Source organism: Sturnira hondurensis, unplaced genomic scaffold (assembly GCF_014824575.4).
Source record: "Sturnira hondurensis isolate 20B ecotype Veracruz unplaced genomic scaffold, ASM1482457v3 Scaffold0007406, whole genome shotgun sequence".
NCBI classification, from domain to species: domain Eukaryota; kingdom Metazoa; phylum Chordata; class Mammalia; order Chiroptera; family Phyllostomidae; genus Sturnira; species Sturnira hondurensis.
The window spans coordinates 2,246,302-2,261,134 of NW_028080037.1; the positions used below are offsets into that span (position 1 = coordinate 2,246,302).

A 14,833-nucleotide genomic window follows, 5' to 3' on the forward strand; every position below is an offset into this window, starting at 1 on the left:
ATGAGGAAACTAAGCCACAGGGAGGTGAAGTTAGGAGCCCAAGGTTTCATGGCTGGTGAGTGTCCGAGTCCAGATTTGAACCCCAGCAGCAGGTCCCAGCCACCGATCTCAGCCAGCGCCACACCTGGCTGTTCCTGCCAGGAGACCGGGCCGGCGCTGGCAACCAGAGACTCCTACCCTCTCTCATTCCTTCCGGAGCCACACCAGGGGGGATGACTTCAAGGAACATCATTTCTGGCCAAGGGTCCAGGCAGGTCCTGCTGCTGGAGAATTCGAGGCATCCGGCAGACGAAAGGAGGCTGCAACCTGGCTGATGTAGCTCAGTGAATTGAGCGCGGGCCTGTGAACCACACGATCGTGGTTTGATTCCCAGTCAGGGCACATGCCTGGGTTGCAGGTCAGTTCCCAGCAGGGGACTCACGAGAGGCAACCATACCTTGATATTTCTCTCCTTCTCTCCTTTCCTTCCCCTCTAAAGATAAATAAATAAATAATTTTTTTAAAAAAAGAAAGGAGGCTGCAAGACCCATTTCCCCCAAACGCAGTCCCGACTCTAGGACGAGGCCTGCACACCACACATACCCAGCGGCTCTGGAGAGCTCACGGCCCAGGACCACCCAGGTGCAGTCCCCACAGGCTGAGAATGAGGGGGAAGAAGAGGAGAGAGAGCGAAGGTTCCTGATAGGAGGGCCTGGCTCTGCAAAGCCCACAGCGGGACTCCAAAGAGAGGGCGGGAGAGAGAGAGGAAGCCACCCAGGGTTTCCGATTAAGGCTCGCTGCTCTGGTGAGAACTGCTTTCTGACAGCCTGAAGTCCCAGGGGACAGCCCCTGAGGGTCTCGGCCTGGCCTGCTTTTCCAAAGTCTGGAGGTCTGGAGTGTCCTAGAGTCCGGAGTCGTGAGCATGTCCAGATTTCAGGGCGCAGCCTTAGCCCCAGCAAACCTGACAACATCAGGGAGTCTTGGTGGGGGCCGGAGGGGGCCTCTGACAGGGAGCTGTTCGCTTTCTGCTGGAAGGAAAAACAGATGTTTGAGCAGCATCGGCCACGATGCGCATTTCTGCAAACCAGATCTCATTTACCTCCTCCGCCTCCCTTACAAACCGGGACTTCCACTGCGCCCGGGAGCTCAATCTCAGCAGATGGGTCAGAGGGATGTTTCAGAACCGCAGAACATCCCTCGATCTCTGGGATGCTCCGTCTGTTTGTGTGACCCGCCCCAACTGCCCTTTCTCTGGGCCACAGGAATTTCTTCCATTCTAGGGGACAGAGACCCCCAGCAAGGGGAAGTCACTGGTCCTGCTCGGTACTGTGGTCTCTGGCGGTGGCAGAGACAGCTGTGCCACTGAGGGGCGTGGCTCCTCCCAGGCCCGCAGCCTCAGCGGTTCCGGAAGGGGCGGGGCGAGGAAGCCGGAGCTCTTTGCCCAAGGGGCCTGGGCACACCGAGCCCCCCAGGCGGGTCACTGGGACCCCTCTGCGCCCAATGGGAACCCTAACCCAGGTCCGCGTGTGTTGCAGGTCCTCGTGAGGATTGTAAAGAAGGGCGTTTATGCACTTCGGGCTGAAAGTCATTAGCGAGAACTTTGAAATGTGTCACAGAGCAGTTTGGGGACAAACCCCAACATCCAGGACACAGCGTAAGCACAGAAAATCCCAGATTAACGTCATAAGTGGCGTTACTCTAAAGGAAACAATGTATAATGAAACCAATTTTATCACAGGCTAATCGATATAAACGAGGGTGAAGCTCCTACAGCGTCTCACCGACCTCAGAACAAGACGACCCTGACCGAAAGGACGTTATTGGTAACAGGACCTGCGGTATTGACGAGGTTTCTTCAGACGCTGAGCTGTAATACCGCGTGTTACCAGGGGGTGTCGCTGTCAGACAGCTCATGGTCCCGTTTGCGCGTGTCAGCCGTTGGGTGGCTCTCCTCCGCGAGTAAAACTAGCTGCTTCGAATGATGCGTGCAATCAGCAGAGGCCAGCTCAGGCGCCCCCAGAGGCAGGTCGCAGTGTCAAGGCGCCCGGAAGGCCACGCCTCTGGTCGCCGAAGGGGGGCGTGCCCGGAGCTCGGGCCAGAGGGAGGCGGGGTGCCCTGCCGTGAGCCTGGCGGGACAGCGGGTGGGAGTGGGCTTGGGTGGCGGGGCTGCGCCTCCCCTCATGCGGCACATCAACACTTCGAAGGCGCGCAGTTGACGCTACTCCTGTTAAGACTGTGATGACAACACGTGGAAGTGTGGCTGTGGGGCGCGAGGTTAAAGAAAGCAGCGTGTGGTGCGTGGGTTCCGGGCTAATGTCACCGTCGTCGTCCCACGTGCTCTGCCCGGCTGCCTCTCTGTCCTCCCTTGGGTCCATCCACACACAGCCCAGCTTTGCGGGGCGCGGACTCGTGTGGCCGAGTCCGCCAGTGTTTCTGTTTAATTTTCAGAGGGAGATGGTTTCCGAAAATGCGGAATCTGCTGATGTTGAATGACTGGCAACAAGTTCTGATGGAATAAAATGCTATTCGGGCTGACGAAGGGCGTCTCGGACAGGCCTCGGTCGGTCGTTGAGCTGTCGTTTCCTGGGCAGTTGTGCGATTTACGAGTGGGGATCCGCGGTGCCACGCCCCCTGCTGGAGGTGTGGGGCTGGGTGCTCTTCGTCAGCCAGATTCACTGAATGTGTTTATCTTTTGCAAAAACAGGATTAAACACCATACTCTGGGGCTTATCCATGGTAACAGCTGAGACTCTAGTTTCTAGAGTCGAGAGAATGAGGTGTGAATACCAGATCCGCTACTTACTAGGCTGGGTGACCTTGGGTGAGTCACTTAACCTTTCTGAGCCTCCACATCCTCATCTGTAACTATGGGGTCAACAAAAATGCCAACGTGGGAGCTGTTAGGGGTGTGCACACCAGATCCAGCTTCCAGCTTCTGGGCACCTGGGAGGATGCCACTTCCTGGCCCCCTCATGGTTGGGTGGGATCACGTGATTCATTCTGGCCAATGAGCTGAGAGCCGAGGATCTGTACCCTGCAGGACTTCCCGGGCTGCTCCTTTGCATTGCCGGAGTGAGCACCTTCCCGAGTCCTTTCCCTCTGCCTGGGCACAGGCAGCACCAGAGACGGTGGCTGCTGCGTCCATTTGGGTCCCGGGAGGAGGACTGTGCGGGGCATAGTCCATGAGAACTTGTGTAGCTCGAGCCAGAAATGAGCCTTCGCTGCTCGAAGCGGCTGAGCACCCCCCCGGGAGCTGTTGGTTGCTGTTGGACTGCCCAGGCTGCCGCAGCTCAGCTCCTGGATCGCAATGGGGGCCCCGGAAACACCGCCCTTGCAGGGGCTAGCACAGCATCGGGCTCGGAAGGAGCCCGCAGAAAACTAGTCTCCTTCATGAACTCCGTGAATAACGGTCGAGTGCCCAGGCCTTGCCGGGCCCAGCTGTAGGCACGAGACAGACTGGTGAGCAGAACAGATCCCGGTCCCTGACCCACTGAGCTGCCAGGCCAGCAGCAGGGTGGCTGTCGAGAGGAGAACGGAGCCGTTGGCTTGGTCTGGGCCGCGGTGGAGGCAGAGGCAAGAGTGCAGGCCCTGTGGTGGTAGGCAGGCAGGGTCTGGGGAGCAGCAGGCAGACCATGGGAGTCATGAACCGCTCTGGCCAGGCCGCCCCAGGCCACTCTCGGTGACATCAGTCTCGGAGTCAGGCCTCGCATGGCCAGTGTGGACGTGGCCCGGGAGCCGGCACAAAACACCTCCGTGTGGAGCTGGGCAGGAGGGCTCCGCACGTCTCAGGAACCTTGAAGCAGCCCCTTCCACTGGGAAAGCAGGAACTGCGGTAAAAAGAGGGTGCTTCCTTTCCCACGCGACCTTTTATTAAAATCCTCACCTAAGGACATGTTTATGGATCTTTTAAAGAGAGAAACATCGATCGATTGCCTCCCATATGCACCCCAATAGGGGATTGAACCTGCAACCCAGGCTTGTGCCCTGACCAGGCAGACAACCCACAACCCTTTGGTTCAGGGGTGACACTCCAACCCACCGGGTCCCCGGCCAGGCCCTGGTGCCTTTTGATGGCCCAATGCTCACACCGTCTGTGCCTTTCGGTCCCTACAAAGATTCCACAAGGACGAGTTCACCCCGTTACAGATGGGGAAATGGAGGCTCAGAGAGGTTGAGCGGGCTGTTCAAAGCTGCCCGGTGACATAGGCCACTGGGGTGCAAACCCAGGTCTTCCGCACACAAGTCTGCGTGTGTCCCCGATGCTGGTCCCTGTGCTTTCCCTGGAAACAAGGGAACAGCGCGGCCACCAAGGCCCTCTCTTCTGGTTCATTCCAGTTCTGATGATTTCCACCCTCTAGGCCGTGAGCCTGGTGTGTGCAGGGTCCTGCTGAGGGCTCACCCCGCTGTCCCTCCTTCCGTCTCGTGGTGACCCTCAGATAGCCGGGCTGCTGTCCTTTCCCACTCTGCTCCGGTGGGGCGGCCTGACTCGGCCAGCTGATGCAGGCCGGCTGCGCAGAACTGATCTGGCGTGGAACCCTGGGGGTCAGAGGCAGGTGAAGGGTCAGTGAACTTCAGGTGTCTGTCCCCTGGGGCTCGTTGTCAGGGAGCTGGCATGGTTTGTTGTCTCTGGCCATGGTCCCAGGGCAGGGCAGCTTCTGGGGTAACTCCAGGTCCATGTGGGGTCATCTCCCGGGGAAGGCAGTGGCTTGGGGCCAGACCAGAGGGTGAAATCCCATAGGCCTGCTGACTCTGGCTTACCCAGTGTGTAATCCGGGGAAAAACCCCAGATTAGTGGCCAATATTTAAAAATCAAGGGATTTCACATAAAAATGTGCATTTCAGCTACTTTTCCAAAATCCGAAGATCAGGGCCACATTGGTCCCTCACACCTGCCTGGCAGCTGTCCTCCCCGAGGTGGTCAGCACCCTGAGCAGGGACAGACACTGTCACTTCCTGGCCAGCCTCGCTCCCTCAGTGCTGCTGCGTCGGGGGGTCGCTGGAGCCCCCAACCCCTCACACTGAGCGTGACCTCTTGGAACAGACTTCTCGAAGCTGGTGAAGGGCTGAGTGGAGGGTGTGGGGCACAGCCTGAGGGACCACCAGCCCTGTGTGCCCCCACCCCCTGGTCCCCAGCCCAGCAGACGCCACACCGAGCAGCGAGCAGCTAAGCAGGTTGAGGGGGGAAACTGTGTTTGTCCTGCGAGTCTCTGAAACCTCTTGTGTTGTCCCCTGGGTCTAAGGCGGTGTCCACATTTCTTTCCCCACCCGTTCCACAGCCGCTGGTGCCCTGTCCCCGAGGACGCCCTTCCGGAAGCCAGGACCCCTCCCTTTGACCTTTGGTGAATGTTTCTTCCACCCTTGAGGACCCAGAGGAGCGGCGGAGCGGGATTCCCTCCAGGAGTTCTTCCTCCACCTCCCTGCCCTCGGACGGAATTAATTTCCTGGAAAAAAACCCTGCCTGTCCCCTCTGTGTGACCTAGCAAACCGCTGTGCAGGACGGAAGCTGGCGGCTGTTCACTGGCAGTGGGGCGAGGGGCCTCTGTTCTATGGGATGGGGGGTGGAGGACAGGGGCCTGGGGAGCCCGGGGGACGCCCCCAGACCCTCGCCTCCCTGCCACCTCCTGCACTGTGCGCCGAGCCCGTGGAGAGGCAGGTCGCAGGCGGGCCCCCGGACGCCCATTTGTCTTCCCTCATTTGCCAGGGCTGAGTGAGGCCGCTCGGCATCTCCCGACAGAGCCCAGCTCGGCAACTCCAAATGAGCTATTTATGGGCCATTTTTTTCAGCGTTACTTGCATATTATAATTAAGAGATAATGTCAGTGGAATAGAACATTGTCACCGGGTAATGGCCTCCCGCTGCTTCCGAAATGTCAAGGCAAAGTCACAGCATTTATCAAAAATAAATGTTGGCGGGAAGACGTGAGGTTTGTTTTCACAGCGGGGACATTAATCCCGGGACGGCGATGCCGCAGTGTCTGTATTTCTCTTCGCCAGTGTGATGGATGCCAGGGGATGGTGCTGCCAGACGGGGGTGGGGTCTTGACGGTGTTGGGGAGCCCTCGAGGCAGGGTGCCGGAGTGTGGGGCCAGGGGCGACCTTTGGGTGGGGTCGGCGGGGGGGTTTTAGCGGCCCTCGGTTGGCACCCACCCAGAGTCTGCACACTCACTCTCCACGGATGCACAGGGGGGTGGGGGCCCTGGGGGAGTCCTGGCTCCTGTTGGACAGGGCAGCTTCTGCAGCCGGTGCCAGCCAGCTGACTGGGTGGGGAGAGGGCAGACATCTGGCAGAAGTCCTCCTTTCTGCCACCCCGTGGGTCCCTGGGGTGTCAGCACAATGTTGGAAACCTCGGTTTCCACCTCACTACCCGAGAGGAGCCAGCGTGGGCAAGAGCAGCTGAGACAGCTGGCCACTGCGGCTCCTGATGGTCTGGGGACGCCCCTGTGTACCTTGGCACAGGGACTGCCAGCTCTCCAGGCAGCCCTCATGGCTGCGCAGATGTGCACGCTTGGCAGATGTCTCTTCCGTACCCTTGTCCTGCCTGGTCTTTGTCCAGTGCGCTTCTGATCCAGGGCCCGCAGTCCCACGGGCCCTTGGGATAGAGGCCTGGCTCCAAAACGGCCTGGCGCAACTTCCCGGTGCCCGCACAGTCCTTCCAAGCAGCCCAGCCCCACCCCCGCAGCCAGCCAGCCCTTCACCTTGTCCCTTCTGCCTGAGACGCAGCCCCTGCTGCTGCTGCGCACGGCCCTCCTGGGCTGCCTCCCGCTCCTTCAGGCTTCCATTCCAGCAGCTCCTCCTCCAGGAAGCCTCCCTGACTTGGCACGCCTTGGACATGTGCCCTTCCCTTGGGCTTCGGCCCCGGCCCCTGCACCAAGCCTTTCACAGACTTTGATCACGGCGTCATCAGCTCTGGCTCCACGTCTGGTGCCCCCCGAACGGTGGGCACCCTCACGAGGGTCCTGCCAGCAGCTAAGGCCCTGGACGCAGAGTAGGCGCTTCATACGCGGGCACTGGAGCAGCTACATATACGAGTGGGTTTGTGTCCGTTGTCATGCCCTGGCAGAGTACCGCAGCCCAGCAGGTGGCCCAAACGTCAGTGACCTCCAGCGTTTATTTGCCCCATGAGGCCACCGGTTGGTGACTGAGGCCCGGCTTGCCTGGGGCTCTCCTGTCCAGTGGGTATCCCTGGGGCCGCTCCAGGGCACCCCCAGCTGGCGTGGCTGGTGGAGCTCTGCGAGCCCCCCAAGACCCCGTGTGGAGCCAGCACGCTGGTCATCTGTTTTGGAGGAAGCCAGTCCCGAGGGCAGCGAGAGGGGCTGCAGAGCCACCTCGTGAAGGGCCGGGGTGCCGGGCCCCGGGGCCCTGGCGGGTCTGCCGGCCGGTGTAAGCCAGATTCTCCCAACAGCATTGTGGGCGTGTGGACAGTGCTGCCCAAGCAGTTCTGACAGTGATGGAGGTGGTGTGTGTGTGTGCGTGTGTGTGTGCGCAGAAAACAGGAATGTAAAATTCACCCCCTTAACTCAGTTTCAGCGCAGGTCTGTGGTGGTCCGTGTACTCACGTGGTTGTGAAACACACCCCCAGAGCTCCGCCCCCTCAGACACTCACGCCCATGCCTCCTCCCACCCTGGGGACCACGGTTCTCTTCCTGACTCTGTGAGGGGGCACCTCCCGTCAGTGGGACCATGCGGTTCTGTCCTTGTTCGTCCAGCTTCTCCCTCCTCCGGGTCCCTCTGGGTAGCAGCGAGGGTCACAGCCCCTCCCCTCACACGGCCCAATGATACTCGTTGTGCAGATGGACCACATGTTGTTGACAGGCACCGGGCCGGTGCGCCTGTTGGCCGCTGTGAGGAGCACAGCTGCGAACGCCCCTTCTGACCCCGCTTTCGGTCCCTGCATCCCGGGCCTCCATCCCTTCATTCTGGGTTCCCACCTGGAAGCAGGCTGCTGGGTCATGGGTGGCGTGGCTCTGGCGGAGCCGGGCAGCCGACTGGAACGCAGGCGCTGCCCCATGTGGGTGGCAGAGCAGCGCGCCCCGGGGGCCTGGTCAGGACCCGTGCTCCGCTGCTTCCTAGTTCAGAGTGCTCTGTGGGGTCCCCGCTCTGAGCCTGGGCTCCATGCTCCGTGATCGGGGCGATGACCATGTCTCTTCCCGGGGGGTGAGGGTGGGGTGGCGGGGTGCTGGGGCCGAGAGGGCACGGGAGGTGCTCAGCAGGGACCACCCGGGTGCAGGTCCAGTGGAGCCCTGTCTGGGGGTCAGGCCCCTGCTCCGTCCCATGAGGGTGGCAGCCTGGTGGCCGACACAAGGCAGAGAGGTCACTCCTCTCCCCCGAGTGGATCCGGGCTGACCTGCCCTGGACGGGCCCCAGGATGGCGGTTCCCGGGATGGCAGGTGTGTGTGGGGGGACAGGTGCTGACCTGCGCCCCCGCCCCCGTGGCAGGCAGGGCAGGCAGAAGGAGCAGCTTCCTGCAAGGACACTCCCCGCCCTGGCCCCAGGGCCTCCCAGAGGAGCTGCGCAGGCTGCATGGAGGGAGCAGGGAGCTTGCACAGCAGAGGAACGTTTGGTTCTTTCAGCCGGGCGGGCGTGGAGAAGGGAAGGTTTTGTGCTGAAGTGTGCAGCCCGGAGCAGCTGGGAGCGGTTTCCTGTGTGCCAGGCGGGGGGCGGGGCAGTCCGTCCAGAGGGATGGCTGTGCTCAGGGCCGGACAACACAGGGCGGGGGGCTGGAGCGGGGCGCGGGGCAGACCCCCAGGGAGGGCTGAGGCCTGAGGCCTGAGGGACCCCGCGCCAAGCACCGGCCTCTGCAGGCTGCACCTCTTTCCTGGGGCCTTTACGCCCCTTTTTTCTTACCCCACAGGTCTCGGTCCCTGGCACTGAGCCGAACCTGAACTTCCCGATCCAAGGGGTCGGGTTTGAGCCCGATGGTGGCACCTCGCCCGGATGACTGGGTCCGATGTGAGAGGCAGCCGAGCCCAGGCTGGCCAAGGGCTGTGGACCTGCCGTCAGACCCCCGGCCCTGTTGTTTGTCAGGAGGCCAGAGATGGAACAAGCCCTGACCCCCAGAGACTCGGGGCCAGAGTGGGGTCAGGGCTGCAGCTCTCTCAGCCTTCCGTCACTCCAGGGCACTGGGGCTCACCCTGATGACAGGGCGAGGAGGCTGCAGGCAGCTTCTCAGCCTTTCGACACACCCGAGGGGCACTCACTGCGTCCCAGGCCCTGCTGCAGGTGCGGGGACGCCGTCGGGAGTGGAGCAGACGGGGGCCACGGGCTGGGGGGGCTCTGTTCTGTGGTGAAGCAGATGTTGAATGAGGGCAAGAGCAAATGAAGACAGTCGCACCTGGCAGGAGCGGGCACCATCGCCTCCCTCCTCACCCTCCCTGCAGCTGGCACTGGCGCCTCTTCCCGTGGCTTTGGGTGTGGCCAGGGGACTTGCTCTGGTCAAAAGAATCAAGTGCAAGTGAGGCCAGTCCATAGTTCTGTCCGTAGCCCTTTGGGGACCTTGTACGTTTCTGCACCTTTGCTGTTTGCGGGAGACAGACACGCCCTGGGTGGACCTGCTGATGCCAGGACAGTGAGAGACAGGTGGGTCAGCCAGCTGGCAGGGGTAGAAGCACCCACGCATGATTGTTGTTTTAAGCCACTGAGCTTAGAGGCCATTTGTTATGCAGCATATTGTTGGCAGTAGGTGACTGATACACACAGCTAGTGTGGATCCCCTTCTACAGGCAGGGCAGCCAAGGCCCCGAGATGTGACGAGAGCTTCTGGATGTTACAGAGTTAATGTGGTTGAGCCCAGAAAAGCACCCTGCTCTCTCAAGTCCAGCTAGCTTACTCATTCATTCAGCACCATTTTCTGAGCTCCTACTATGTGCCTGTAGGAGCCAGAGAGCAAGATGAAAAAGACATTCCTTCTGTAAATGGCCTCCTTTCCTAGAGTTTCAACATGAGGCTGAGACGTGGCTCCCATCACCCTGGGGTGTGCACCCACCCTGAACTAACCACGGCAGTGTCAGAACATGGGACCCTGATTGGACGGGCTGGATCACATGCCCACTCCCTGTATCTGGTGGGGGTGGGAGGATGGCGACTCCACCTGAACCACGCGAGAGTGAAGGAGGGGAGGCTGCCCCGAAGGAGGGGTGCGGTTGTTAAACCCCAAGAGGGGAACTGGATGCTGGGCCAAGGATGCCCCAGCGCTGCTCCCCCAGACCTCGGGGGCCGGTGATGACCTCATGGCAGCACTGGGGTCCTCGGCGGAGTCCTCCAGGGTCTGTGGCCATCCCCCAGCCTGCCCCACCGCCGACGTTCCTCGTGGGGCCTCTGCCCACTCCTGGGAAAGATGTGATCTTGCCCTGGCGTCTGTGCTCCTGGCCACTCGCTGCGAGGTGCTTGGCGGTGGAAGATCAGTCATGGGGCCATTTGTCTTCTTGGCAGCTTCCGATGAAACGAGCAGCCGGAGCAGACAGGGCCCTTCGCCAACACGATTGGGGCCGTTCATTTAGAAAGCAGGAGACCTTGAAATTGGCTTTGATTGGAGGGGTCAGCAGTGAGGGGCCTGGCTGGGTTTGTTCAGAATGGAGACACCCCGCCCACCTCCGGGAAGGTCGTAGCGATGGGCAGACCTGGCTGTGGGCCCTCTGCATTTGACTTTGAGGACACTGCGTGACCTGTCCAGGCTTTGTCCCCTCTTCTGCGAAGCAGAGGTGTATCTGTCAGTGCCCACTGGGTCATGTTACAGTAACAAACAGCCCCCAACTCTCATGGCTCACAGCAGCTGGTGTGAGTTCCAGTCTTGCTGGTACTGCATGTGCAAGGTGGGTGGGCAGGGCACTCTGCCCCGCAGGTCCACCTCCAGGACCCAGACAGAGGGAGGCGCCTCCTCCCCAGTGTGGGCATCCCTGGGCAGGGGCAGGGTGTGCTGGACCCGTGAAGCAGCTTCTATCACGGCCACTGGCCTCTCATTGGTCCAGGCAGGTCACATGGTCATGCCCAACTTCTGGTGGGGAGGGCGTAGAGAAGAAAAAACCCACTATGTGACCGATACTATTTATGTGCAAGAGTGGTTCTGCTGAGACATCATGGAGGGCTGGTAAGAGGGAGGCAGGCGGAGCGACCCCATTGCAGGGCACTGGCAGGACATGGAGCTGTTCCATGCGCCCGAAAGGGGGCGCCCTAAGCAAAGAGGTCCCAGCCAGGCACAGACAGTCCCTCCCCCACACACTGCACGGAGGCGGAGGAACTGCACACCAGCAGGGACCGACTGTGCGGCCCGGCTCCCAGGCATCTGGGGGACCTTCATAGGGAAACCGGTGACATTTGGTGTCTGACGCCACCCAGCGTGGAGGAGCGCCGGTCCTGAGACACAGACGAGCGCTTGGAACCCGATCAGGTTACCGGAGAGAAATGAAATCAGAACAAGGCTGCAGCCCCGGGTTGTGGCCTGCGGTGTCGCTGTCCCTGTTCGTGTTATAGGAGGAGGTGAGCTCAGAGAGGTCGAGCCGCAGCCCCCAGCCACACAGCAAGTCCCTGCCGAGGGTGGTGTTGGGAAGGAGGCCTGAGGTTTGCAGACTGCATACAAGCCATTGCTGTGCCCTCTTGCCCGCTGGGTATGCCAGCAGGGATCGGGTGCAGGGAGGGGGCAAGGAGGCGTGGGGGTGGTGAAGGACTTTGGAAGCCTGAGGAGATGGACATTCTAGAAAGTTCAGTGTCCCCTCGGCACCCCAGGCCGGGCAAAAGTGGCTCGTGAATTATTCAGATGTGCTCCTGGGTGGGCCCCGCCTCACGGCTCCAAGCTGCCTGCTCCGGCCGCTGTTCATCTTGCTGGGGACTTCGCTGTGGGTTGTGTCTTGTCTGCCCGCGCTGCGCCAGGCAGTTTGGCGGCCCACCCGAGCCCCAGTGCCCCTGTCTCTGAGGGGCACGCGGTGAAGCCACTGCAGGGACGATTCAGCGAAAGCACAGGCAGGGCCATGGCATGAGTCCAAGGGGCTCAAGATGAGGCTGGCATTTCCTTGTAAAGGTGAATGTCCCGTTCCCATGACTCAGTGGTTTTTCTCTCTGCTACCTGCAATGCGTGTCCCGGGCTGGGTGTGCAAGACGGTGCACAGCAGAGCGCTGTTCGCCGCCGCAGAGCCTGGAGCCGCCCAGATCCTCCGGGGCGGGAAGACGCACACACACCACCACCTGCTGTGAAAATCGGCCCACACTGCTCTCGGCGGGGGCAAGGCAGATCTCAGCCACTGGGGGGCGCAACAGCTTCTCTGGGGAGACACTGCCCACAGTGTTTTCTTATTTGTTTATATTGCGACATAACTCACAAAGGATACAGTTCACCCATGGAGTCCTACAACACGATATGTTTTAATCTGTTTGCAGTTATGCAACCACCACCACAAGGAACTTCAGAACACATTTCCGTTATCCCTGCAAGGAACTCTCACACCGATTAGCAGTCACTCGCTCTTCTCAGGTCCCCAGCCCCTGGCCACCAGCAATCTGTTTTCATCTCTGTGGATTTGCCCTTCCTGGACGTGCCACGTACATGGAACTCTATGACACGCAGCCTCATGCGTGCCGGTGCTGTCATTTAGCATAACATTCCTGCAGTCCATCGATGCCGTAGCACATGTGAGCACTCCATCCTTTTCACGGCTGCGTAATAGTCCACCGTGCAGGTGGGCCTCTTGCTGTTTAGTCACGCATCAGGTGGCGGACCCTGGGGTTGTTTCCATTCTCTGGCCACTGCAAACAGAGCTGCCGCGAACATTTCCGTGTGGACATACACTTTCATTTCTCCTGGGGCCGCTGACATTCGGGGCAGGGTCGTTGTTTTGGGAGGCTGTGCTGGGCATCCCAGGACATTCTGCAGCGTCTCTGGAGCCACTGCAGGTCCCCAGCATGTCCCCCTCCACCAGTGTTCACCAAAACACGTCCCCAGACGTTGCCGGATGTGCCCCGGAGGTGAAAGCGCCTGGTTGAGCATCGGTGGCATAGAGTGATGATGTCTACAGAGCGCCACCCACACCAGGGCGCTCCAGCTCTGAACTGTGGAAGCGATGATCTGGCTTGGTTGGTGTGGCTCAGTGGATTGAGCACAGGCCTGCAAACCAAAGGGTCGCCGGTTCGATTCCCAGTCAGGGCACATGCCTGGGTTGTGGGCCAGGTCCCCAGTAGGGGACGAGCGAGAGGCAACCACACATTGATGTTTCTCTCTCTCTCTCTTCCTCTTTCCCTTCCCCTCTCTCTAAAAAATAAAAATAAAAATAATAAAAGCAATAGCAACTCTGTTCTGTGTTGAGAGGGGCCGTGGTTCTCAAACTGCGGCCCCCAGATTAGTAGCAGCCCCAGCGGCGTCCCCTGGGTGTGTGTTTGAAATGCAGATTCCCGGGCCCCAGGCCTGCAGAATTGGACCCTGCAGGGGAGGGCACCAGGCATCTGCTTTGACAGGCGTGAGTGGCAAAGCAGAGAGACCCCGGGGCTCACGCAGGGGCCAGTGCTGTTTTCTCCCCCACCTCGGAGTGGTGTGGGACAGAGACCCCCGCTCTGCGCCCTGAGCTGGCCCCTGGAAGCGCCAAGCCCCTGAATGATACATGGAATACAGGGGGCCCAGTGCCCCACCCCACTGACACTCCAGGCAGCCTCGGCCTATCCCCATGTTGTCGGCCTGTCAGTCCCATTTGACAGGTGAGGGAACCTGAGGCTCAGGAAGGGTGGGTGGGCCAGCAGAAAGGGTGGCCCAGGGTGACACAGCTCCGAAGAACAGGCGCCATGGTTCGAGCCCCTCTTTAGGTGAAGAGACCCCCACTGGGGTTCTGTTTAGGGCCCCAAAAGGTGAGGAGGCCACTGGGGCGGCTGCTAGGCTTCTGTCACACAGTGGATCCTAGCAGGTGAGCCAGCCCAGGGACGGCTCTGACCCACATTCGGCCCCAGCCGAGGCCTGGCGCAGCCTTTGTGGCTCAGCGGGGCCGACGGGGCAGCGGGCGAGCGGATGGAACCTTGGCAGCTGTGACGGATAGAAAACAGATTGTATTTCTCTCTGCTGCCGCCCCCGGCCGGGAAGGGCCGAGCCGGAGCCCAGTTACCCACACACAATGCACGCTGTTGTGCGGCGAGGCCAGGTCAGGGGCGGGCCCCGCCACAGGGCGCACTGTCCCTGGCACAGCAGGCTGGCCGGGTCCCCGCTGACCTGGCTTCCTCCTGCCAGCCCCACCACCCCCTCTCCTGGCTCACAAAGACCCAGCGTCCCTTTCCCAAACTGGGTTTTGCTCTCCACATAACCTTGAGGCTCACTGACCTTCCGGAGGGGCCCAGGGGGCTTCCTCCGAGCACTGTGGGCTCCAGGAAAGCCTTCTGCCACTCACTCACGCGTGTCTCCTTCCCCCAGCTCTCCGTCCCCAGCTCTCTCGTTAATGATCTGGAAATGTTTGGGCAGTTGGGCAGCTTGGCTTCTGCTGAGATTCATTCGTTTATTCACTATTTGTTAAGCACCTACTATGTGCAGGCACTAGAGAGACTTTCATTTCTTTACCAAGTATTTGCGGTCTGGTGTTTATCCACATGTGTACACATGTGTTTCTCGAGTGTTTGTGGAGCACCTACTACGCGCTAAATGCCGGGACTCGGCGTTGACGTGCCGGGTGCCTGAGTGCATGCCCTGAGTGTCAGGGATGCTTCAGGGAACAAGACACGGGCAGCCTCTGCTGGGAGGCCCCTTACAGCTCAGTGCGGGGCAGACACTCAACGGCAGTGGCGTGTGGCGGCCTGACTGTGTGCGAGGTTCTGGGAGGGCAGGGTTGGAGTTGGAGGGGCTTCCCCGGGAAAATCTCGGTTTCCTCAACTGCAGAACCGTGGCAGTGAGACTTAG

At 60.6% G+C, this 14,833-nt stretch overlaps 1 long non-coding RNA gene across 1 annotated transcript; it reads left to right on the plus strand.

Moving 5' to 3' along the window:
- Positions 1-1,966, plus strand: LOC118991345 (uncharacterized). The gene is made up of 3 exons (XR_005067385.1): positions 1-55; positions 1,515-1,633; positions 1,718-1,966. It is a non-coding gene; the product is annotated as an uncharacterized LOC118991345 (long non-coding RNA).
- The last annotated feature ends 12,867 nt before the right edge of the window (positions 1,967-14,833 follow it).